Below are 27,648 nucleotides of genomic sequence, written 5' to 3'. Positions count from 1 at the left end.
TAATTAAAATGATCAGGGAAGCAAATGACGAGATGCAAGAGCAAATGCAGGCACTGAATGATCGCACCAATAGAGTTAGAGATATTGAAAAAAAAATCAAACAGAAATACTTGAAATGAAGGAAACAATAAACCAAATTAAGAACTCCATAGAAAGCATAACCAATAGGATAGAACATCTGGAAGACAGAACCTCAGATATTGAAGACAAAATATTTAACCTTGAAAACAAAGTGGACCAAACAGAGACATTGGTAAGAAATCATGAACACAATCTCCAAGAACTATGGGACATCATGAAAAGGCCAAATTTAAGAATTATTGGGATTGAGGAAGGCTTAAAGAAACAGACCAAAGGAATGAACAATCTATTCAATGAAATAATATCAGAAAATTTCCCAAATCTGAAGAATGAAATGGAAGATCAAGTACAAGAGGCTTATAAGACTCCAAATATACAAAATTAAAACAGAACCACACCAAGGCACATTATTATGAAAATACCTAACATACAAAATAAAGACAGAATTTTAAAGGCTGCAAGAGAAAAGAACCAAATTACATTAAGGGGGAAACCAATATGGATATCAGCAGATTTTTCAATCCAGACCCTAAAAGCTAGAAGGGCCTGGGACAACATTTTTCAAGCCCTGAAAGAAAATGGATGCCAACCAAGAATCTTATACCCAGCAAAACTTACCTTCAAATTTGCTGATGAAATAAAATCCTTTCTTGAAAAACAAAAGCTAAAAGAATTTTAAAAAAGAAAGCCAGCATTACAGAACATTCTCAGCAAAATATTACATGAGGAAGAGATGAAAAACAAAGAAGCAAATCAGCAATGGGACGAACAATCCTAAAGGAATTGTCAAATAAAGGAAGAACCAAGTCATGTCAAAATAAATAAATAAATAAATAAATAAATAAATAAATAAATAAATAAATAAAATGAGCCAAATGACCGGGGATACAAATCATATCTTGATAATAACCCTGAATATTAAAGGCCTGAACTCATCAATCAAAAGACATAGACAGGCAGATTGGATTAAAAAGAAAGATCCAACAATATGTTGCCTACAAGAGACTCACCTCATAGAAAGAGATACCCATAGACTAAAGGTGAAAGGATGGGTAAAAACATATCATGCACATGGACTCAGCAAAAAAGCTGGGGTATCCATCCTCATTTCAGATAATGTGGACTTCAAGTCAAAGTTAGCAGGGATGAAGAAGGACATTACACATTGCTTAAGGGAACCATAAATCAGCAAGACATAACAATCATAAACATCTATGCCCCAAACAGTTGCTCATCCAGGTATGTCAAACAAATCCTTCTCAATTTCAGAAACTAAATAGACCATAACACAGTAATACTAGGTGATTTTAACACACCTCTCTCACCACTGGACAGATCTTCCAAACAAAAATTGAACAAAGAAACCATAGACCTCAATAATACAATCAATAATTTAGACTTAACTGACATTTATAGAATATACCATCCAACCAAGAGCGAATACACTTTCTTCTCAGCAGCACATGGATCCTTCTCTAAAATAGACCATATATTATGCTACAAAGCTACTGTTAGCAAATACAAGAAGATAGAGACACTAACTTGTATTCTATGAGATCATAATGGATTGAAATTAGAAATAAATGAAAGAGTAAAAAACAGAAGCTACTCCAACACCTGGAGATTAAACAATATGCTATTACATGATGAATGGATAACAGAAGATATTAGGAAGGAAATTAAAAAATTCTTAGAGGTAAATGAGAACAAAGAAACATCATATCAAAATCTTTGGGACACTATGAAAGCAGTACTTAGAGGAAAATTTATTTCATGGAGCGCATTCAATAAAAGAAGTAAAACTCAACAAATAAACGACCTAACACTACAACTAAAAGCCCTAGAAAAAGAAGAACAGACCAACACCAAAAGTAGTAGAAGACAGGAAATAGTTAAACTCAGAGCTGAAATCAACGAAATTGAAACAAAAGAAACAATACAAAAAATTGACAAAATAAATAGTTGGTTCTTTGAAAAAATAAACAAAATTGATAAACCCTTAGCCACTCTAACAAAGAGAAGACGAGAGAAAACCCAAATCACTAAAATTCGGAATGAACAAGGAAATATCACAACAGACAGGATGGAAATACAAAACATAATTAGAAGCTATTTTGAAAATCTATACTCCAACAAAATAGAAAATTTTGAAGACATCAACAGGTTTCTAGAGACATATGAATTGCCTAAACTGAATGAGGACATACACAATTTAAATAGACCAATTTCAAGTAATGAAGTAGAAGAGATCATCAAAAGCCTACCAACAAAGAAAAGTTCAGAACCAGATGGGTTCTCAGCCGAGTTCTAAAATACCTTTAAAGAAGAGCTCATTGCAATACTTCTCAAAGTATTCCATGAAATAGAAGAGGAGGGAACCCTCCCAAACTCATTCTATGAAGCCAATATTACCCTGATACCCAAACCAGACAGAGGCACATCAAGGAAAGAAAATTTCAGACCAATATCATTAATGAACATTAACGCAAAAATTCTAACAAAATTTTAGCAAATCGCATACAAAAATATATTAAAAAGATCATGCACCATGATCAAGAGGGTTTCATCCCAGGGATGAAAGGTTGGTTCAACATCCGGAAATCATGAAATGTAATTCACCATATCAATAGTCTTAAAGTCAAGAATCACATGATTATTTCAATAGATGCAGAAAAGCATTTGATAAAATACAGCACCCCTTCATGCTCAAAACACTAGAAAAAATAGGGATAGTGGGAACATTCCTTAACATTATAAAGGCCATCTAAGCTAAGCCCATGGATAATATCATTCTAAATGGTGAAAAACTGAAAGCATTCCCCCTAAAAACTGGAACAAGGCAGGGATGCCCTCTTTCACCACTTCTATTCAGCATCGTACTTGAAACGCTAGCCAGAGCAATTAGAGAGACCAAAGAAATTAAAGGAATACGAATAGGAAAAGAAGAACTCAAACTATCCCTATTTGCTGATGATATGATTATATACTTAGAGGAACCAGGAAATTCCATCAGAAAACTTTTGGAACTCATAAGTGAATTCAGTAAAGTAGCAGGTTACAAGATCAATGCTCATAAATCCAATGCATTTTTATACATAAGTGATGAATCCTCAGAAAGAGAAATTATGAAAACTACCCCATTCATGATAGCATTGAAAAAAATAAAATACTTGGGAATCAATCTCACAAAAGAGGTGAAAGACCTCTACAATGAGAACTACAGAACACTAAAGAAAGAAATTAAAGAAAACCTTAGAAGATTGAAAGATCTCCCATGTTCTTGGATAGGCCGAATTAATATTGTCAAAATGGCCATACTACCAAAAGTGCTATACAGATTCAATGTAATTCCAATTAAAATCCCAATGATGTACCTTACAGAAATAGAGCAAGCAATCATGAAATTCATCTGGAAGAATAGGAAAAGCAGAATAGCTAAAGCAATCCTTCGCAGGAAAAATGAAGCAGGGGGTATCACAATACCCGAACTTCAACTGTATTACAAAGCAATAGTAACAAAGACGGCATTATATGTGTACCAAAATAAACAGGTAGATCAATGGTACACAATAGACAACATGGACACAAACCCAAATAAATACAACTTTCTAATACTAGACAAAGGTGCCAAAAATATGCAATGGAGAAAAAATAGCCTCTTCAACAAATGGTGCTGGGAGAATTGGACATCCATATGCAACAGAATGTAACTAAACCCATATCTCTCACCCTGTACTAAACTCAACTCAAAATGGATTAAGGACCTTGTAATCAGACCAGAGACCCTGCAGATTATAGAAGAAAAAGTAGGTCCAGATCTTCAACATGTCGGCCTAGGACCAGACTTCCTCAACAGGACTCCCATAGCACAAGAAATAAAAGCAAGAATCAATAACTGGGATAGATTCAAACTAAAAATCTTTCTCTCAGCAAAGGAAACTATCAGAAATGTGAAGAAAGAGCCTACAGGGTGGGAGAATATCTTTGCCAATCATACTTCAGAATCTATCTGAAGAATAATCTCCAGAATCTATAAAGAACTCAAAAAACTCTACACCAAGAATACAAATAATCCAATCGACAAATGGGCTAAGGAAATGAACAGACACTTCACAGAAGAAGATGGACAAGCAATCAACAAACATATGAAAAAATGTTCAACATCTCTAGTAATAAGAGAAATGCAAATCTAAACCACCCTAAGATTCCATCTCACCCCAATTAGCATGGCGATTATCAAGAATACAAGCAACAGGTGTTGGCGAGGATGTGGGGATAAAGGTACACTCATACATTGCTGGTGGGGCTGCAAATTAGTGCAGCCACTCTGGAAAGCAGTGTGGAGATTCCTTAGAAAACTTGGAATGGAACCACCATTTGACCCAGCTATCCCACTTTTTGGCCTATAACCAAAGGACTTAAAATCAGCATACTACAGGGATACAGCCACATCAATGTTCATGGCTGCTCAATTCACAATAGCCAGATTGTGGAACCAACCTAGATGTCCTTCAATTGATGAGTGGATGAAGAAACTGTGGTATATATATACAATGGAATATTACTGTGCCATAAAGAACGATAAAATTATGGCATTTGCAGGCAAATGGATGAAATTGGAGACCATCATGCTAAGTGAGATAAGCCAATCTCAAAAAACTAAAGGACGAATGATCTCGCTGATAAGTGGATGATGACACATAGGGGGAGGGCGGGAGGAGTATGTGTTACGGTTAGAGTTAGGGTTAGGGTTAGGGCGGGGGGCAAGAATGGAGGAAGAAAGGACTGTTTAGAAGGAAAAGAAGGGTGGGAGGGGTGGGGGGGAAGGGAAAAATAACAGAATGAATCAAACAACATTACCATGTGTAAATTTATGATTATACAAATGTATGCCTTTAACCCATGTACAAACAGACAAACAACATGTATCCCATTTGTTTACAATTAAAAAAATGAACCAGATCAACTGAGGTATATTTCTTGAGTGAATAGAACAGGAATAGCCCTGTGGATTTCTGTTGGTGGGGTGTCAGATCAACAATAACTTCTGATAGGCCAAATGTAGTTGCAGTTTGATTGTGCCAAACAGGATAGAAGGGAGTAGCTCAGAGCACTGCTTACCTTTGATTGTCTAAATCCAGTTTTCTTATTGGACCCAGCATTGACCAGAATCCATGCGCTGGAGACTGCAGGCAGGAAATGATCATCATATGAAATCATGCTGGTTGTACAGTACAGAGGCTTCCCCTTTGTACTGGTAAATCTCTAGCATGAAAAGCATCACAAGTAAATCTTTGCAAAAAAAGTAATAAGAAATTATATCTATCTTGTAGAGTCACCTAAAACCTGGCCTTGGGGAATATGGATGATGAGAATCCTGGCATCATTGATCCTTTGCATGTTTAAGTGGAAAACAAGGGCACTTGATGCTCAGAAATGGGTTCATATTTATCTCTTGTTAAACCTATCTGCTAGAGTGTGATAAGGGCAAAGACACTCCTAGTGTTTACCTCTATTCTTACATTTTCTACCTTTGACTCTTCCTGAAAGAGCTGTAGATTGTGGCCCCTGAAATCTTGACAGTGTATCTGGAGCAAGATCAATGCAGATCATGAGAATCTTCAAATGTTTAATGTTACAAAACTCGTGACTTCTGGGAAATTGAGACAGTGCAAAGGCTCCCCTTCTAACCCCAATTCTTGTGATCAAGTCAGAAAGACTTCAGAAATTTCACTCAGAGTAATAGGCATTAGTTTATTGAAGGGAAAGGACAAGGGAAAAGGACACTCTCAAGGAAGAGAGTGAGTCCTCTCAGAAATGAGAGAGACTGTGTGCCTCTTCTGCACTCTCATTTCATTAGAGGGTCCTAGAGAAGTTTCCAGAGAGTCACAACAATGTCCACATCATGATTTTTGACTGACAGCTTAATGATTTCAGACTGTCAAGTTTCCACTGCCACAACTCTAGGTGACTTTCACCCATGCTTATGGGTTCTTATTTAATTCTTAATCAAAAATTCTTATAGATTATATGATTAGAAGAGATTGTCTTTATCATCAGGAGTTTTGGCATCTGGCCTGTGGAAAGGGTCACTAAAATCTTCCTTCCTTATGAACATTATTTCAGGACTGTATTTCTCCTGCAGAAAACAGGTAGTTTCCTGAAGAATATGACATATCCTGTCCACTTAGGCCTGGTAGGATTGCAGGTAAATTGCTTCTTGAAAAAGAAAGCAAGTGGGGATCAGCACAGTGGGCCCACTTTATAAAATTATTCTCTTAACTTCAGGTTCTCACATCTGTCTGTCCTCTATCATTTAAGAAGAAACCATTCTAAGTTATGCTGTGGTTGAATGGGTTTCTAAGAGAGGGTCCCAGACCAACTGAGTTTCACCAGAGAACTTGATAGCAATGCAGATTCTCAAGCCACACCCCAGACCTGCAGTATCAGATGCAGGGATCCTAGTTTTCATGATCCCTTCAGGTACACACTTGCAGCTGACCACCTGTTTTGGTCTTTCCTCCAAGAACACAATCTTTTTCACCACTTTGAAAAAACACTTTTTATGATGATCTCACTGATTGTCACTGCAAGCAGACAGACTTCAGGGTTAGTCAGTTCCAGCCTAGGAACTCTGAGATATAAGAGGCTGCACAAGCTGTTTCCTAGCACCCAGGATTCCAGAGAATCCTTTTGCAGTGTCCCCTTTAGGATCCCAAACCACACCCAAGCTTAACATTCAAAACCCTGTAAATGTTTTTTCTTTTACTTCTTTTCCAGAGGTGGAAGCATTAGCTAATCTATTGCTTAAGAAGCTCTGAAAGCCCTGTCATTGCGCTGTGATGACGATTGGGAGGACTACAATTGAGAGGACCATGTTTTTCCTAAATGGCAGATCCTGGGTCATGGTGTGCAGATCCCTGCAGTTTCCCCTCAAGACCACTAGATGGTGAGAGTGCACTTTTCAGCAAAAAATGAAGGGCACTCTGCAGTCAGTCTTCTGACTTCTCTGAGCCCCATCAGAGTCCCTAAAGTGTCAGTATGCTGAGGACGATTTTACTGTGGTGTCCAGGAAGTGATATGCAGCCAGGGGCATTGATTGGAGGGAGCAATGACCTTGGTACTGCAGCAGGAAAATCCTTTAGAATTTTAATTTTACAGGTCCTAGTCTGCATGCACATTAAGCTGACCATGTTCCCATAGTTTTTAGTCCTGGGGATGGCAGAGCTCTGGTCACGAGCTCTGATAATACCAATCAGTAGGAGGAGAGGTCATAAAGTCACAACAGGCCATTTTCTTCTCATGGGAAGTTTAATCTGATTGCAAGAACACCCAAGAAAGAAAATGATCTGACTTTTATGATGCTTTAAAGTGTTCATTGGAAAGGTAACTGAGGAAATGGAAAGAAAACTAGTCCAAGTCTAGTTCTACTCCAGATTATTGTGGGCTTTTGTCTGCTCCTGTGCCTCTTCTGTGACCCAAGTTTGCAGCCACCATCAAAGAAATTATGTGCATTGGAAATAGTGCTTGCACAATTTCCACTTTCCAGGTACAGCGACATTCCTCCCCTCCCATCTCTTGCAGTCCTTTCTATTCCTCAGCACAAAGGATGGGGAAAGCCTAACAGAGTGCAGAGAACTGGGTGGGCTCCCATGACCGAAGCTCAGGAACTCAGCCTATGAATGTAATTGTCCTGGCTCTTTTGAGAAGCTTTGCAAGTTTGGTGTTCTTGGAATGGTACCTTTCATTTTTTTAAAAAATTCTGTTATGTTAAGACTCACAGAAACAGATTTGACTCTCCAAGACTTCTACAGTTCCCATAAACAGTTGCACCAGGCCATATGAGAAGCACCAGTGTTGGTCAGGAGGCAGAGAGTGTGGAAGGTGAGGGAGAATTTGGGAAAATGACTTATTTTATTTGTTCAGGAAGAAAAGAGGAGGCAGCATAAGCAGGTTTAGGATTAGTATGTTTCAATAATTTCAGTGGGCTCTAGTAGAAAAGGCCATCCCTTGTTCTCTGGGACCTGGACTTGGTATGAAAAAGGCAATCAAATAGTGTCACAAGAGGTTGGAAGACCAATAGGGAGGGAACTAATAGGGGGTTACTACTTACAAGGAATCTTGCCTGATACTCAAGGAGGGGTATCTGGCTTCACATCAACAACTGGACTTGGACTGGAAAACTTTTGGTAGTCTGGCCAAACTCATTGACAGAGAGACTGTAGCACTAGAATCAGGCCCAAATTATTAATTCCCTTGCCCCCAGGTTTTAAGATGCCATGTGTCTTCCTCTCCCACTTCTTTTTTCACTCTTTCTCACTTACTCTAAAATAATCACTGTTCTTGAAGCACTGGGGACAAAATAATGAACCAGAAAAGACCCAGTGCCTTCCCGATTTATGATCTATACCAGGGTTCCTGAACTTCAGCATGATTAACATGAGAGAACAGATGCTTTGTTGTGTTGGGAGTCTTTCCTATATATGATGATGTGCTTAGTAACATCCATGGTTCCTGTCTAATATATAACTTAGCACAGACACCTGCAATTTTTGATAGTTAAAAATGCCCATAGAAAGGCCCAATGTCCCCTTGAAGTGACCACTGCCCTGACTGACAATTGAGACAGACAGCTAAGTTCCTACCTGCAGTGGAGTTTGCACAGATGTCTCTGTGACTACATGAGGTCTACTCAGGTGTCTGTTACTGCTCAAAGAGTCTGGATTAGCAGGACATGCAGGGGGTTTTAGTATATATCTGTTGTGAGACAGTTATTGACCATAGGCTACCAAATAAAACTCTGGTCAAGAGAGGATTCATCTTAATATCCTGGTGGGTTATCATGGAGACATTTCAGTGGCAGGAAAAATCAGAAGCCAGCAGAGGTACCTGAGAAAAATTTAAAGGTTAAAATGTTCTTCCCTGTTATTCCCTTTCAGCTTGTCCTTCACCCTGACATAACTCCATGGTGAGAGGATGAGCCTATTTGGTGGCAGGCCTGCATCCTAAAGTTTCTTTTCACATAAAATTCCAAGACTTCCTGTGTCTCTTTAGCCCCTTAAATAGGAGGCAAAGAGTGTAAATGGCTTTATTTGTGACTGAAGCAGGGGTGAACCTCGGCTTTTGCCAAATTTACCCAACACTTGTTAAAGGCATATCTGTCTGCTTCTCACAGAATGGTACCTTCTGATTCTGGAATCCAGTACAGAAGTTATTCTTAACATCCATGCTTGTCCCTCCCCCTGTTTAGCTGAGGTTCTTTCTCTGCTCCTCTGTACAGCATTGATAATTAAATTAATAAAACTATTATGATTCAGATATGAGGTATCTCCCAAAAGCTCATGTGGGAGACAATGCAAGAAAATTTAAAGGTAAAATTATTGGGATATGAGAATCTTACTCTAATCAGTTGATTAATCCTCTTGAATAAAATAACTGGGTTTGTTCATGAACTCTTCTTTCCTATTCTCTCATAATGTAGAGAGCATTCAAAAATGTGGGATAGGGAGTTCTACCAGCAATCTCCCTGTGCATGCATATACACATTGCATTCTTTAGTATCGGACTGAAGTTTTGTGACTCCTTTTCCTCCATGGCAATTCTCAAGGAGCTAACTGCTTGAGAATTAACTCTGGTGTTCTGTCACTGCTACCTGCAGGTAAGTTTTATAGCATTAATTCTACTGTTCTGTAGGTGTCATTCTCAGTTTGCTTATATATTCTGCAAGGCCATGGCTTCCTAGGGATGATTGAATAAGTCATTCTTTTGTATGAGTTCATTGCTGAGTGAAAATGACAGAAACAACAAAACCTGCTTTTAAGCTAGTCTCCATGGAAATAACTTTGATAGTTGCCATCATATTATTTTTTATATAAAATACTTTTATTTTAGATATGCAATAAAGCTATTTCAGGATCTGCTAATTTAAAGCAAGCAACTGTATACAGATAACAAAAGTAACAACTTGCTACAGTTCAGCATACAACATCCAAAGCAAACAGGCATGAGAAAATGTACATTTGTGCAGCATTAAAATCAGATGAACAATATATTGCAGGGCAGGGGGAGGGATAGAGGGAAAAACTGTAAATGAAACATCAGAGTTCCCCAATGCTTTAAATGTAGTACATTACAGCAAGAATGGTAAGGATAGAAATAACAGATCTATAAATCTAACTAATACAAAGTTTGCTGGTAGGTCTTTCAGTGGTAAACCAGTTGAGTATCTTCTGTAATTATTCTGTAATAACAACTTACTGAACTCAGTCTTAAAACTCTCTAGATATAAATAATGAATAATTTGTTACTTTTCCTCTTATAATAAACTTTGTTACAAGTTTTATTACAAGCATATACAGTACTGATCAATGTTAAAAATGTTTATATCCAGAAACATAAAACTATAGTTAATAAAGTACTAAATGTTTAAATGAAGACAACATATTAGGAAACCTTTAACTAGGAAAATACAAATATTTAAGGGATCTCACTTTGGGATACTCTCTCTTGGGGCCTGATGGCTCCTGAACACTATATGGCCCACTGGGTGCAGGTGGGGTGGGACAGGGCCTGGGTGACTCACTGTCCCCCAGCATAGCTGGTACAGGGATTGGGCTGTCTGCACCAGGAAGCTCTGGATCTTGGAGCATGTCTTCAACCACCCATAGGAAACAGTTATAATAGCTGAACTGCAGAAATATCCAAACCCTATGAACTTCAATGCAGTTAACAGTTGATATGCTGGACAGACATATAGATCCCTCTGGAAAGCTGTGCAGCCACAGACTTCTCAGCATACCATGGGGAATTTCTTCCAACTTGAAGTCTCTCATTGATGTAACAAGAATCAAAACATCTGCAAGAACATTCTGTAGCTGATCCTGTAGAGAAAACAATGAAACTTTAAAACTACTAATATTTCCTTTACAAATAATTCAGGGGATAAGAGACTTACATAAAAATCACATCCTTAATACCCATAAAAGACTGTTCTGATTCAGGAAGCCATAATCTCTGTGCAGGGAGGCAGCCTTAGCAACCTGGAAGGGTTGATGGCAAGCATGATATCTTCCAATGCTGGTAAAGCCTGAGAAGCAATGGAATGGGTAATAAATAAATTAAATGCTGAGATCAAAGTGTTGACGTCTTTGGCAAGAAGAAGCATAAGAATACTGATGGTGGTAGTAGCATTTGAAGAGAAATAAAAAAGTCAGGATATATCAGGTCCCCAGGTCTCTCCAAGCAGACAATGTCTTTATTTGTCATTTAAAAACTACAACTATATTTTAGATAGAATTTTTAAAAAATATTCTGGAGTAAGGCTATATGACTTTATGTCCAAATAAAGATATAAGGCTTCTAAAATCCAAGTAATCATCTGGGGTTAGTGAGTTTGAAATGACTAATTTCCAAGATTCTTGTATTTATGTAAAAATTTAACAATTTTTTTTTTAAAGAGTACTTGGGAAAATTGGAATTGACATTGCGTCTCCTTAAAATAAAATTTTAACACTTTTCAGACTTTGGGAACTGTTGGGGGCTGTGCCATGTTGATCACATCGGCAGCGAGGAGGTTAATTGACATAGGCACACTCAGGTGATTTTATCGTCCATGCACAAAGTGTATGCGCATGTGTTCTCAAGCACTCCTAATCGTGCCTGCTCAGATCGTGTGGCCTAATCTTTGTGTAAGGGGCATGGCCCTGCTCTCCACCTCCTGGAGGTGATACAACCGTAAGCAGAATGGGACAGCAGGGAAGCAGAAAACACAGAGCAGCAGCTAGTAGGACACACGCGGCAGCAGCCAGAGGGAAAAACACACGGAAGCAGCTAGGACACACAGAATGGCAGCTAGAAGAAGACACACACGTGGCAGCAGCTAGAAGGAAAAACGCAGAAGCTAGTAGGGAAAAGCGGCGGCAGCTAGCAGGCGTAGCAAGTCTCTCTTCCTCTAAGCTCTAAGCAAAGCCTGTCCTTCTCTCAAGGTCTCTTAAGCAAAGTCTCTTTCTCTCTGATAAGCAAAGTCTCTCTCTCCCTCTCCTCTCAAAGCAAGTAAACCTCATTTCCTCTATCCTCTATAAACAAACAAGCAAGAAAGCAGTGCACTAAAGAGAAAGATAGAAGTGTCTCAGTTTCCAGTCCACCACCCATAAGACCCGTGGAAGTTGTTGCTGCAAGCAGTGACAAATATCCACAGATTTTGTACTGCAAAGAGCCAGTGACAAATGGTGGCCCGTACGGGGAATGGTGGCCCGTCCGGGGAATGGGGAGCATGCGGGGAAGGAAAATTAGCAACAACCTTACAGGAAAAAAGGGAAATCTGCACGGTGGGGAAACTGAGGAACCTCACAGGAATAGGGTAAGGGAAAATTCAAGATCCGCCTCCGGGAATAGATACAGCAGAGAAAGTAGGAACCTCGCAGGAGTCTCTGGCCAAAGCAGTTTAAGGGCGAGGGATAGTAAAAAGAAATAGTGTTGAATAGTGTTGGTCAAAAACTAAAGGTCACAAAGGACATGACAGTGAAGTGCAAAAATGCATGTATTTGTGTTGTTTGTGTTTAAAACTAAAATAAGTCAAGTAAAATAAGTCAAAAAAAGTTAAAACAGTATACAGGAAGCTGGGTGGAAGAGGGCTCAGGTACAGGGAGCTGGGTAAAGTAACCCCCAGCAGAGCTGGGTCAAAGAGGGCCCAGGTACAGGGAGCTGGGTAAAGTAACCCCCAGTGGAGAGGGACCAAGTACAGAGAGCTGGGTAAAGTAACCCCCGGCAGACGGGCCAGGTATTAAAATAATAAGATTTTGTGTTTGTTTTTTGTCAAGAGTTTATGTCTTTGGTCGCATTGTAAAGAGGATGATAGAGGAGCTCCAGAATGTGTGTATTTTGTATTGTGTGTTTGTACTACTGTTAGTGTGCCCTTTGTACAGTGAAGGATGGATTCAGAAATATCATGAAGTCAGCCTGAAGGGATAATTCAAAAGGAGGTGTGAAAAATATATTACAAGAAGGAGAAGAAGTGCTGGAAGAGATTAAAAAGGAAGTTAGCTGGGGTAACCAAAAACAGGAAAGTTCTGGGGAGGGAGGAAACACTGGGGAAGAATTAGAAAAAAAGGAAACTAGTGTATGATCATATGTTCAAACTCTAGCAGAAATAAGCACAAAGTTTATAGAGGAAAAGTTGCTCAATGTGCCACAAGGGGATCTTCATAAACAGGATCTAATAGCAACAGAAAAGAACTGTTAAAGAAAACAAAGTGAGGAATAATTGCGTGGTAGTGACTTAGAAAACAATTACTCAGAAAGTTTAAGAACAAGGGAAAAATGTAGGAGAAAGCTAAACCTAATACAAAGAACCACAAAAAGGAATAACTAAGTGGTAGTGAAAACTTAAGAACAAGGGAAAAAGGTAGGAGAGAGCTGAATCTCATACTAAAAAACTTAGAGGCAGTTACAACTGATTGGAAAAAGCTATGCAGAGCAGTGTTATCTGGAGGATGATGTCTGGTTGGAGAGCTCAGTGGCAAGAAATAGCTGCTGAAACTGCTTGCAGAAATGTAGTAGCAAGGTTTCCTGGTGAAAATGTTGGAATGCTAGTAGGAGAAGGCTAATATGCTTCAATAGATACTCAAAATCAATATGATCCTGGAGTGTATGCACATATATACAGCAGCAAAGAGACAATGCCCTAACAAAAGAAAAGCCAAGAGATAACTATAGTAAAATCTGTTACATCTTGTGCCCCAGGACTCTGCCCAAATTGCAGAAAGGGAAAACATTGGGTTAATGAGTGCGAATTAGTTACTGATGTTGAGGGCAAGATGTTACCAAATCATTTAAGAAACAAGGCACAGAACTCTTCAACTCAAGGCTCACAAAATGGAAGCTGTTGTCATAGCCTTGTAGAGTTTGGGGAGTAACAGATCTTTTTGCTGATAGTGATTGCATCACTCGGGCAATTCCTAAACTGGAATTTGCTGGACCCATAGCCCCTCATAAGCTGATTTAGCCACACAGATGATTTTCATCTTTTTCTCAGTAAAGCAAGCTGCTTATTTTCATTCTGTGTAACTCACTTTCTAATCACTCATGTTGATACCTCACCTTTAAGGAGGGTTTATAAGTAAAGGGAAATACACTGACTAGAAGGTTAATGGAGTTAATATTGAAAAATGTAGAGAGGGTGAAATAATTATTTTTTCAGCACAGTTTGGCACCAGATTTTGGGGATTTTTAGGTTTTACACTAATAGACTTGGGTGTGCTTGTGTTAATTCTATCTTACATCTCCAAACACCTCAAAGCCAGTCAACAGGCTTATGTCATCATAAAACAGGCCATGGCCGCCCTTGAAGCAGAACAATCTCCCAGTATATGGCTTGGTGTGCTGAATCGGTAGTCAAAGATGGGTAAGATTCATGGGGAGCTCATACCAACCTAAGACAGGGTTCTGACGCCTGGAGGTCAGAATTCTGATGAGGGGTAAGGATGTTGCTCTGCCGTGGACAACCTAAGACAGACACAATCCCTGCCAGCATTCTTTTCATTGTATATAAAGAAGGGGGAATTGTTGGGGGCTGTGCCATGTTGATCACATCAGCAGCGAGGAGGTTAATTGACATAGGCACACTCAGGTGATTTTATCATCCACGCACACAGTGTATGCGCATGTGTTCTCAAGCACTCCTAATTGTGCCTGCTTGGAGCGTCTGGCCTAATCTTTGTGTAAGGGGTGTGGCCCTGCTCTCCACCTCCTGGAGGTGATATAAACGTAAGCAGAACGTGACAGCAGGGAAGCAGAAAACACACAGAGCAGCAGCTAATAGGACACACGCGGCAGCAGCTAGAGGGAAAAACGCACACACGGCAGCAGCCAGAGGGAAAAACACACGGAAGCAGCTAGGACATACAGAATGACAGCTAGAAGAAAACACACGCGTGGCAGCAGCTAGAAGGAAAAACACAGCAGCTAGTAGGGAAAAGCGGCAGCAGCTAGCAGGCATAGCAAGTCTCTCTTCCTCTAAGCTCTAAGCAAAGCCTGTCCTTCTCTCAAGGTCTCTTAAGCAAAGTCTCTCTGATAAGCAAAGTCTCTCTCTCTCTCTCTCCTCTCAAAGCAAGTAAACCTCTTTTCTTCTGTCCTCTATAAACACACAAGCAAGAAAGCAGTGCACTAAAGAGAAAGATAGAAGTGCCTCAGTTTCCAGTCCACCACCCATAAGACCAGTGGAAGTTGTTGCTGCAAGGGGTGACAAATATCCACGGATTTTGTACCGCAAAGAGCCAGCAACAGGAACTGTACCTGATTCTGGACCAAACTCAGAACCAAGCGAGATCACCTAGATCACTAGAACAGCATGCATGAGGGAACTCACTCTAAAAGGAGAAATCATATAGTTCTAAAGGACATTAAACTGTATAAAATAACCTGCTATCCTAAAAACCATTGTTTTGATATGGTACTTAGTGATAATTTTGCAGTGAATATTATCACTAAGTCTAAAATATTACTCCAAAATAAATAATATGTTATTGTATTAAAGAGTACTGAATTGCTAATAAGAATTGTTATTCTTATTAAGGTAATCGTGATTACAAAACAGCTTTTTTACATGGAGAGCTATACATCATTTAAAATTGCTCAAATGATGTCTTGATGTGAACCATAAATCCCAGGTACTTCAATTTTTAAATTGTATGGTTCAATTGTGAATTTGTGGGAGAATTTTGGGAGAAAAAATGAATACTGGAGGGTGAGAAGTGGCTCAAATTAACCATTGAGTAAAGTTCACTGCAGGCTTTTTTTTTTTTTTTTTTGATTCATTGTAAACAAATGGATAAAACTTATTTCTCTGGTTTTACATGAAGTAGACTCATGTCATTTGTGTAATCACATGTGTACATAGGGTAATGATGTTTGTCTCAATCTGTCCACTGCAGGTTTTAATAATGAGATATCCTTATTATTCCAGAGTGGTTGTGATGTAAAAAACAATCCAAAAATATATAATTTTTTTTAAATATAGGGCTGGAGATAAAGCTTAGCTTGTAGAGTACTTGCCTATCAAGAACAAGGTCCTGGATTCAGTCTCCAGCACAGTAAAAAAAAAGAAAAAGAAAAATATATATATATGTATATATACACATACATACACACATATACATATGTGTATATATATTCATATACACACAAAAAACATACATACATATAAACATTTAGGTATTGAAATATTCTTAGAATTTTTGAACTATACAAATAAGGTCACTATTGACATATGGAAAGGGGTATCACTTAGCAATATATAGTGCAGAAGAGACATTTCTGACAAAGCTCTTTGATAGTTCTCAAAGAGATTGATCAATATCATTATTTAGCACAAATGTGATTCAATAATTGTGGTTCCACAAAATTTCTTAACTGAATGTTTTAACATTAAATATTGTATACTGGTACAGAATAATTTTACTTTCTTATATTATGTTCACATACCATTTTATGTGATATATTAGAACATTCTAACTCAATCTGCAAGACAATCCCACTGTAGTTTTGCTTTTCTTTTTTCATTCCCCTTCAGCAGTTGAAGATTGAACCACATGAAATATTATGACACTGCTTATTATAACAGAGTATTTCAGTCAAAGTCTCTTTGGTAAACAATAATGAATGCTGTATTTTCTCTTATAAAATAATTATAGTTGCTTCATTAATTGTAACATGCATGTGTTAAAGATGAACTATTATTCAAAACATTCGTATGTCATACCCTATCAAAAGAATTTAAATCATTTGTGAAGAAGTTATATCAAGATCATAAATAGAATGATATAATACAGGAAAGAGAATTTCAAAAAAGAAAAACATACAATTATAATGGTATTAGTTCTGAAATAGTCTATTATTATTTAACAAGATAGTCACCAAGCTGAGGATATTTTCTTTCATAAGTATATCAGCTCTCTATTTTCTCTGTGAAATTCTGCTTGTTTGATGAGTAGTCATTTAGTACACAAGAACATTAAAATATTCATGCTGTGGCTCTTATAGTAGATCAGCTGGCTCAACTGCTTTAAGAACATTTTTCTTGGATGTTTCACAAATTTTCCCTACCAAAAGAAACTCATACAAAATAATACAGGCCTTCTCAAAATGAAAGATATTAAATTCACACACACACACACACACACACACACACACACACATACTGCCAAAATACTTGACATGGAATTACACATAACAATAGATTATTTCCAGCATTATTACTTCATTGTTCTGATCTTCAGTAGCACAGAAGAAAACAGACTAGCACATTGTTTGCAAACCACTCAAGGAAACTGAACAATTTAGGTTTCCTTGAAAATTGGACTGGACAAGTTCTTATAATTTTTTTCCAGGTTAGTAAATTTGAGGCAGAGAGAACTCTATTTGTATTGTCTGAGCACTGAACACATCATTGACTATATTCTTGCAAATTTCTATTTACAACATGAAGACAAGCAAATTTGTGCAATTGGGGAATCTTAACTTGATAGAACAACACATCATTAACCTATATTTGTCTTGTAGAATACAACAAAAAACCTTTACTTATATCATGTTTACATTGCTAAGAAAAGCAGTTTTACCTCAGTATTACGGTTAGCTGATTATGTGGGCATCTCTGCCCTGCTTATGAACTTTCCCAGGATTGGTACAGACCCTCACCTTTTTGAGCATATCACTGTCAAGTATGGCTCCAGCCACAAAAGATACCACAATTGAACTATTATTATGTGCCACATGATCAAATATAAATGGGGGACAAAAAAATAGAACCAATCAACTATAACCGAGGTCCTTAGAAAATTTTAAGAAAATATTTGTACTCATGTCAATTTATTACCATACTTTTAAGGAGTGTTAGTAAGGGGGAAGATGGAGTGCTTCAAAGTACTTCTATGTTTTATTATCTCTTTCAGTAGAAATCTACCTACATAGTTGTGATTCAGATATGTCATCACAAAGTTACCTTTTCCTGGGTACAATTATTATGTTTTTATAATTCCAAAGTAAATTTAGTTGGAGCAACCACTCAAAAAGTAGGATTTAGAATGAGCTATCTCTGGTAATTAAAAAGGGGGTAATACAAACAAAATAGAGAAAGGGTTGGGGATATTGCTCAGTTGGCAGAGTGCTTGCCTTGTAAGCACAAGGCTCTGGGTTCAATCTCCAGCACCACAAATAAATAAATAAAATGAAAATGAAAATAAAAACAAAAATAAATAAAAAGGGGGGAGTGAGTGAGCATGATGGCACATGTCTATAATCCCAGTGACTCAAGTATCTGAGACAAGAGGAATACAAGTTTGAAGCCAGCCTCAGCATCTTAGTAAGCACATGCTCAAAATAAAAAAAAAAATAAATAAATAGGACTGGATGCAGTTTATCAGTAAACTGACCCTGGCTTCAATTCCCAGTGCAAAAAAAAAAAAATAATGTGAGAATGGCAAATGCTATGTTTTTAAATCTCAGTGAAAATTAGGCTAATGATCTTATTGAAAATAAGACATCATTAATTCTCAAACCTTTATTTGAAAGGTTACATGTCATTACATCTCAATAAACTCTTACAGATACCCAATAAGAAATTAAGAAATACAACTATCTTAACTAAGAATGATGTGGTTTCTTGTTCTGAATTATATTTATTAAATTGTAGTAATTAACTGAAATGCTTTTACCCTTCAAAACCAGAGCCCAGGCCATCAAAACTCTACAATTCATTGGCAATGAGATTCTATAAATTAAATTTGAGATTAGACTCAAAGATTTAAGAAATTAAACTTACAGGGTCTGAAGCAATATTATTCAAATTTAAGTTTGAAAAGTTAGTCTTACATTTAAGGAAAACCCACATAAGTAAAAATTATTGAAAATCAGAAGCAACCATTTCAAAATATTTCTGCAATCTATAAATTCATCAATGAAGAAAGAACAATTGATCATAAGTTTTACAAAATCTTTATTTCTGAAACACTTCCTTTTGCTTATAGGAGTAAAACAGAATTACACAATGAGAAAATGCAATCCATTTAACTTGTCTCAATCATTTGAATCACTTTTAATTTCTGTTTATTTTTGGACAAATGATATTCTTAATTTAAAACACTATTCAGACCTTCTTAATCAAAACTTCTATGCAATAGCTTCAAAGATTTAGAAAGAAATTTTAAGAAGTGTGGTGCTATGAAATGTTTACAAACATAGAATTTACTTTCTAAGGTTAAGAGATGGGAGAAAAATCCAATTGTGTGGGGAAAAAAAGGGATGGTACATCTGTACCTCTGACATATATATCTGGCTAAGTATTCTCTATGTAACATGTAACTTGATTGTGTTTGAGGATTGAAGAGTAATTAAAAATTGGTACCTTCTAGATAAGATTCATCTAGCTCAAGCCCATCAGACCCCTTTAATGATACTTTACATCATAAGTCTAAAACAGGGTTTTTTTTTTTTTTTTTTTTTGGAGCATATGAACCACATGAGGAAATATCTAATTTTTTAAAAATGACGTTGGTTCTATGAGCATCTGGCCACTCAGCTGGTACAGAGGTATATTCAAGTCTTCACCAGTTTTTCTTCAATTGTTTTCCATGTCACAGGCCCTGGGATGCAAGATAGGTCCTTTTCTACACTAGGATCCACTGCACCCCAACCCCATGGAAAATGGAGCCCGAGGAAAGTATACAGAAACCTCTGCTATGGTACAAGGTCTTTGACTTAAGGATTTACAAATGTTGGAAGTTTCCAAGAATGTGGGGAACAAAAAACAGAACACGGTAACTGTACAACTATAGATGTAACTTCAGTCAACGTGGGTAAGGGGTAAGAACCATAATGAATGTCAAATGTGGTTAAGGTAAAAGAAGCAGCAAATAGTTATTTCTAGTTTACTTTTAAAGTAAAGGTCCTAAGAAATGAGAGAAAGGTGTATTTGTGAAATGGTTATGGAAATAGAATTTACATCTGTGTCTACATTTTTAGTTGTAATATTGCAACTTTTATAATTATTTCAAAAGCTTAATAAAGATGTAGTTTTGAAAACTTTGATTAGAAAGTCAGTGAAATAGAAAGTCACCATAAGTAAGTTATATACTTTCATAAGTGTTCTGTATTTTCTTTGATTATTGCGGGCGCACCTGGCAACCCAACCAGTGCTTGACAAGGATCCACTGGGGGAAAGATGTTTGCAAGGACTCATCATCCTGGGAGATGCCAGATGCTTGCCTCCGGGCTCTGGTGCCTTTTCTACATTATATTTCTAATATTATATTACTCATACTATTCCTTGGTAGTAATCACTGAGGATGAAGGGCATACTACAGAATTTCCCAAGAATATTAATAAAACATTAGGGACTATAACTCCTTCTCAGCCACAAGTGGTAAAAAATCTTTTACCACTGTGTGATGTGTCTTCTTCCTGGGGTGCTTGTTATGAACATGTAATGCAGTACATAAATTTGGCCACGGAACCATCTGTCTTTCCAACCATGAGTATGCAAAAAGCACCTCCCACAGTAGCTACTAGATATGAACTAGCTTATTTCATCTATGGCAAGCCCTGCTACCCCCCTAAAGGCAAGTCCTTAGAGAAGGTAGATATAGATCACCCCCTGTCTCCTACAAGGTGGTTTAATCCAGATGATGGTTTTGTTTATGTGTGGTGGTAAGGTAAAATAATAAGGTTTCACAACATTCCTTCCTTCCTACAAAGAATAGGTCACCACTATAATAAACATTGGTACACAATGTCCTGTTCTGAGAAAAGGAGCTACATAAGACAATGTAATCTATTTAGTATAAAAACTTAACCATGGGAACCATTGGGACTGTTGCCCTCCTGTAACTTAGCAATTTAGATATTAATCAGATGGACCTAGTAGAAATGGTCATGTGAGATTATTTGTCTATCGTTTTAACTGCAAGAATAATAATAGTCTTAGGTCACATAGAGTTTAGATATTAATGAAATAAACATTGTATTAGCTCATTGACTTAGTTAAATATTCTTAAAATAATTGTAATCTGTATGGTTACTGATTTCTCACAATCTTTCAGTAAAAACAATCTGCCTATGCCTTGGAAACTTCTTTGATTTTATTAATCACAAGCCTGTCATCATAGCCTGAAGAAAAGTGTATATAAACCCAGTCTTTCCCAGAATAAAGTGGGATTGATTGCAGCAGAACTAGAGTCTGTGTCTTTCATTCTCCATCCATTGCCGACGCTGTCTCCCCGCGCCCCATTTACCAGTGTGGAACCCATGGACTCCTGCTAGGGCTGGAAACCGGCAGATTATTTTAAAATTCATGATTAATCCCAGGGATGCCCAGTTGATTCAACATACATAAATCAATAAATGTAATTCATCAAAGAATTAGACTTAAAGAGAAGAACCACAAATTATCTCAATAAATGGGAAAAAAAAGCATTTTTCAAAATACAGTATCCATTCATCTTAAAAACACTAGAGGGCTGGGGATATAGCTCAGTTTGTAGAGTGCCTGCCTCACATGCACAAGGCCCTGGGTTCAATACCCACCAATGCAGAAAAAAAAAAAATAAGAAAAAGAAAAACTAGAGATAGATGAAAAATACCTCAACATTGTAAAAGTTATATACATCAAAACCAAGGCCAACATTCTAAATAGAGAAAAATTGAAAGCATTTCCTATAACAATTTGAACAAGACAGGTACGCCCTCTTTAACCACTTCTACTCAACATAGTCCTTGAAGTTAGGCAAAGAAAGAAATTAAAATGAAATAAGTAGAAAAATAAGATATCAAACTATATTTGCTGATGACATGACCTTATATTTTGAAGAACCAAAAACTCTATATCCAAAGGAGTCAAGATCAGTATACTGTCCCAGCAATTTGGGAGGCAGAGGCAGGAGGATCAGGAGTTCAAAGACAGTCTAACAAGGCCCTACGCAAATCTGAAAGACCTTGTCTCTAAATAAAATATAAAAAAGGTAGTTGGGGTTGTGACTCAGTTAAGTACCCTGGGTTCAATCCCTGGTAAGAAAAGAAAAACATCAACCTATTACAGTGATGTGAACACATCAATATTTATAGCAGCTCAATTCACAATAGCTAAGCTATGGAACCAATTGAGGAGCCCTTCAACAGATGAATAGATAAAGAAAATGTGGTATAAATACACAATAAAATATTGCTCATATATAAAGAAGAATGACTTTTTGACATTTGCCAGTAAATAGATGAATCTTAGCATGGACTATCATGCTAACTAAAATAAGCCAATCCCCAAAATACAAAGGTCAAATGCTCTCTCTGGATGCTAGAACACAAGAAGAAGTGGGAAGAATAGTAGTTAAGTAGATTAGACAAAGGGAAATGAAGAGAATGGGTATAGGGAATGGAAAGACAGTGGAATAAATGACAAAATTTTCCTTACATTTATAAATACAACACAATGAATCACATCATGTACGATCACAAGACTGGGATGCCAATTAGAATTTGATGTACTCCATATTTCTATAAATATATCACAATATCCTTATTGTTATGTATATCTAAAAAGAACAAATTACAAAAGACAAATATCTGCCAGAAAACTTCTAGAACTCATAAATGAATTCTGCAAAATGCTATGAATCAATTATGCTATTATACACCACCAATGAATCAACTTTAAAAAGAAATTAGGAAATCTATCTCATTCACAATAATCTTAAAAAATATATCTGGTAATTAATCTAACATGAAATTTATTTGGGTAAATAACAAGCCCTGAAGAGTAAAAGCAATCCTTGGCAAAAAAAGTGAAGCAAGAGGCATCACAATTCCATATGTTCAAATATACTATATAGTTATAGTAACAAAAACAGCATGTTATTGGCACCAAATTAGGGAAGAAGACCAACGGAGTAGAATAGAAGGCACAGAGACAAAACCATAAAAATAGAATAATCTCATACTGGACAAAGTCACCAAAAATATACATTGGAGAAAAGATAATTATTTTCAAAAAATGGTGCTAGAAAATCTGGAAATCCGTGTGTAGTGAAATGGAATTTAACCCTTCTTTTTCACCCTGCAAATAATTGAACTGAACATGGATGAAACACCTAGGTATTAGACCAGAGGCCCTGCTCATACTAGAAGAAAATAAAGGCCCCACATGCCATCAAGTTGACTTAGTAACCAACTTTTTCAAGAAGACTCCTGAAGTGCAATAATTAAAATAAAAAATCAATAAATGGGATGACATCAAACTAAAAAGCTTCTTCACAAAGAACAAACACTCAAGAACATGGAGAGCCAACAAAGTGGGAGAAAATCTTTGCCATCTGCACCTCAAATAATTTCCTGAGTGTGCAAAGAACTTAAAAAGTTTAACACCAAAAAAAAAAAAAATCAATAAATGGGGCAAAGGAACTAAACAGACACTTCTCAAAAGAAGAATATGAATGGTCAAGAAATATGTGAAAAATGTTCAACATCTCTTGCAATTAGAGAAATGCAAATTAAAACTGCACTGAGATTTCACTTCACTTCTATCAGAATGGCAATTATCAAGAATACAAGTAACAATAAATGTTGGTGAGAATGTGGGGGAAAATGTATACTCATACTTGTATTGCTGGTGAGATTGTCAATTGATGCAATCACGCTGAAAAGCAGTATGTAGATTCCTCAAAAGAACCAGGAATGGAACCAACCAATTGATGTAGTTATCCCATTTCTTGGTATATATCCAAAGGAGTTAAAATCAGCATACTCGTGACACAGCTACATTGATGTTAATAGCAGTTCAACTGACAATAGCTAAGCTATGGAACCAACCAGGGTGTCCTTCAAAAGATGATGAATAAAGAAAATGTGATAAACACACACACACACACACACACACACACACACACACACAAAACCCAACAATGGGGTATTACTCAGCCATAAAAAAATAATGGCTTTATGACATTGCCAATAAATTGATGGATCTGGAGACTATCATGCTAAGTGAAGCAGCCAGTGTGCAAAATCCAAAGGAATAATGTTTCTCTCCAACATGTGGAAGCTAACCCACAATAAGGGATAAAATAGAAGCTCAGTAGAGTATACAATGAAGAATGGAGGGAAGAAGGTGTCATAAACAAAGCAAGATGGTAGAATGAATCTGACAATAATTTTCCTGTGTACATATGTGAAAACTTCACAGTGAACCCATCATCGTGTAACAATCCACAAGAATGGGGTACTGAATTAGAATAAGATAGAATCCTTCCTTGTTAATGATATCAAAAGGGATTCTACTGTCATGTATAAAAAAACATTAAATTTAAAAATAACATAAGAATGATACACTCCATGTTTGTATTAATATGTCAAAACAGATTCTACTTCATGTATAGCTAGAAAGAACAAAATATTTTTTTAAATTTTAATTTGATTTGTGCATAGTGGTGGCAGAAGCTGAGAGTAGTTGTACAAGAAAAAATTAAAGCACATCTGACATATTTTATAATGGTCTTGACTTTGAAGTCCAATATCATCTTTGAGAATTTTTATGGACACCTTCTAGCTCTTTCCAGAAAGAAATATTACACATACTAAAACAAACCCTGTATCTTGCTCCTCCCATAATTCAATACATTGGATATTTGAAGATGGACTTCACCTTTAAAACAATAGTAGAATAACAGACTCACAGTTCAGGTTTACTTCATATCCATCATTCAGTTTTCTTTTAATTCTCTGCAAGACCTTATGTTAGCTGACTGCCTGAGATGTATAATCAAGAGAACAGGCATTTGCTTTCTTTGACTCTCAGAGGCCAATTAGAGAGCAGTGAGGCACCAGAGCCAGGTAGCTGACTACAAGTGTTCAAGTCAATTTAAGAAAACACTGTGGTGGTGATCAGGGACTTGGGTCTGTTAGATATATTGGTCAATTGATACAAAGTTTCAGCTAGATGAAAAGGAGTTCAGGTGATTTCTTGTTTATCATGGTAACTATATTTAATAATAACATTATATATTTTAAAATTACTGAGATTTTAAGTTTTTCTCTAATTCTTGTTTTTCTATTTGTATGTCTTCTACCTGCAAGTGTTGAAAAAGAAAATATTTTGGAGACAAAGCAGTCTGTGAGATTTGAAAGCCAGTTATTTCATATGTAACCTTATATCTGTGGTTTACTTTTTCATTTTAAGGTAACGATGTTGAATGAATAATAATAACTGCCCCTTAAATTGGTTGTAAAATATAAAATGATAAAATGACAATCATAGTGTCCTGCCATATAACACAGGTACAACATAACAATAAAATGCCATCCATTTATTACAAAGCTTGAAGGATACTAGATACTCATTAAAGATCTCTTTTAAGAAAAATTTTAGTTGCTGATGGACCTTTATTTTATTAGTTTATTTATATATGGTGCTGAGAATTCAACTCAGTGCCTCACACATGCTTGGCAAGTTCTCTAACCACTGATACAACAACTCCATCCCTCAATAAATGTTCTTATCAGTGTTTTTTATGTGTCATGGGAATAAAATGCAAGCTCAGTGGTTTTCGTCAGGCCCCATTCTATGAAAAAAAGGAAAAATTATACCCCACAGAATATATCTTGATGAAGAGATTGTGGAAATACATGTACACCAGTCTTAAAACCTTCAGAAAACACAAGATTGAGAAGTCTCTTCTGTTACAGTGACAAAGAAGACTTTAAGAACTGTGTGGAGTTTGAGAAAGGATATGTGAGGGGCAATGTTTATTCTTTGCAGAGCATAGTCCTAATTTATCTGAGCAGGTTTATGCTGCTTTTCATGAAACATATTAGATCTCTTCCTTATGTTGCAATTGCTACGTGAGTTTCTTAAAATTTTTGAAGTAAGAATAAAATGATCAGCTAATGCCAATGTGTCTATCATTTTCCCATGTGGAGACACATTTGCATTCCAGAGAACTTTCTTTCCAAATATCTTTACCCATAGTTTACAGTCTAGACCAAGAGGTTTCCAGTACAGGTTTAGGTAGATGGTTATCCTCACAGATATCTGCTAGAGGCATTCCAAAGAGCTGTCCTCGCTTGGGAGATTTTGCTGGGATGGGTGAAGTGTCCAAATTAGTGCTCAAACTATGGCATGTGGCCCAGATTATGATAGATATTCTAAGAATATCCACTCTGAATCTCAGAAAAATAGAAAATGAAGAACTAGTGAAATTCACTTATCCTTGCTTCTGCAATATCTACTTTAGAATATGTTTATTACAGTGGCTGAAAAGATGCAAAATTCTTATAGCAGTTCATTATTAATAAAAAGAAAACCTATGATGTTACATTATATTTATAATTAATTATAAATCATGGAGAAACTTACATGTTTCTTTTGGGATTTCACTGAATTGTTTGCTTGAGTTTATCTCCCAAAATTTCACAGGTAAAAGGAAGTTTTTGTTTGTTTTTTTTACTGAAGAAAAAAACAATTTTATGAAGTGCTTCATGCCCACACATATATTTTTCCATTATAGAAGATAAGGACTAGCTATGTAAAAATGTTGAAAACTGGATTAGGCCACAATTAAATAGTGGGAAAAAACAATGTGAGAAGAAGAAAGGTAAGAGAGAAAAAAAAGAAGGCAAGATGAGGAAAAAAATAAGAGATATTGTTTGTATTAAGTTGTTTCTCCAGAAAAAAAAGCAATGTTTATTACTTGATTTCTCACTCTACTATTGATAATGGAGATAAAGGACTAATTTTCTAGATTACTTTTTCCTTCCTTTACAACTGCAAAATCTCTCACATATTTTTCCAGTACACAATATTAGAAAGTATGTTGAAGGCAGCATGGAATTCCACAAAAATGAATGAGATTATCCTGTTCACAGTGACTCATATGGGAAACAAGACTGGTTTCAGTGAAGGGAGCAAGACTAGTGGTGGTTAAGATAAAAGCAGGTATAGGAGTAGATGAAACATCATCAGGGAGGAAGAAAGCATCAAACAACACTCTGAAGAAAGTAAGTCACATCTACTCAGTGGGTAGGAGGGAAGTGAAACTGGGGCAATGAGCTCAGTGCTTTACACTAAAAGTCAGAAAGGGCTTATGTGGGGAAAGGGTGTTATTAGAAAACATAGGCAGAGTTAAGGGAAATGAAATAGGCATTACGCTTTTACCATACCATAGTGTCCAAAATGTTTAACTCCAGCATGAAGATTTATGGATTTTCACACCATTTAAATATAAAAAGAGACACTTTAAAATTTACTTCTAATTGGGCCACTCCTCTTCTTCCCTACCCCCTGCACAAAAGCACAGATAAAAATTAAAAGCATTGAACAAAGAACTAATTTTGCATTAGGCCACCAAAGAATGACTAAATTAAGATAGAGAATACAGGGGGTAAAAGTTTAACACTTGGAAGAAGGCAATGGCATGGCACTGGGGTGTGGTTTTTTTTCTTCATTCATTTTTTTAGCATGAGGAAAGAAAAGGGGCAGAGGAGTTTGACAAATATTTTAAGAGAAACCTTTAGTCTGGCTGGCTTTCAGAA

General features: G+C 36.6%; 1 protein-coding gene and 1 pseudogene across 2 annotated transcripts in view; one reads left to right on the top strand and one right to left on the bottom strand.

Annotated features, from left to right (window-relative positions):
• Positions 1–27,648, bottom strand: part of LOC306646601 (uncharacterized protein) — a 234,870-nt gene that overhangs the window by 73,565 nt on the left and 133,657 nt on the right. The gene's annotated exons all lie outside the window — the stretch shown is intronic.
• On the top strand, positions 6,924–11,601 carry LOC306646458 (PRELI domain containing protein 3B-like; annotated as a pseudogene). Its single transcript has 2 exons — positions 6,924–7,030; positions 10,709–11,601. The product of its transcript is annotated as a PRELI domain containing protein 3B-like (transcript).

Source organism: Sciurus vulgaris (assembly GCF_902686455.1).
Source record: "Sciurus vulgaris genome assembly, chromosome: 16".
Classification (NCBI taxonomy): domain Eukaryota; kingdom Metazoa; phylum Chordata; class Mammalia; order Rodentia; family Sciuridae; genus Sciurus; species Sciurus vulgaris.
Note: the sequence above shows the minus strand (reverse complement) of the source record. Positions and strands in the feature narration are given on the sequence as shown.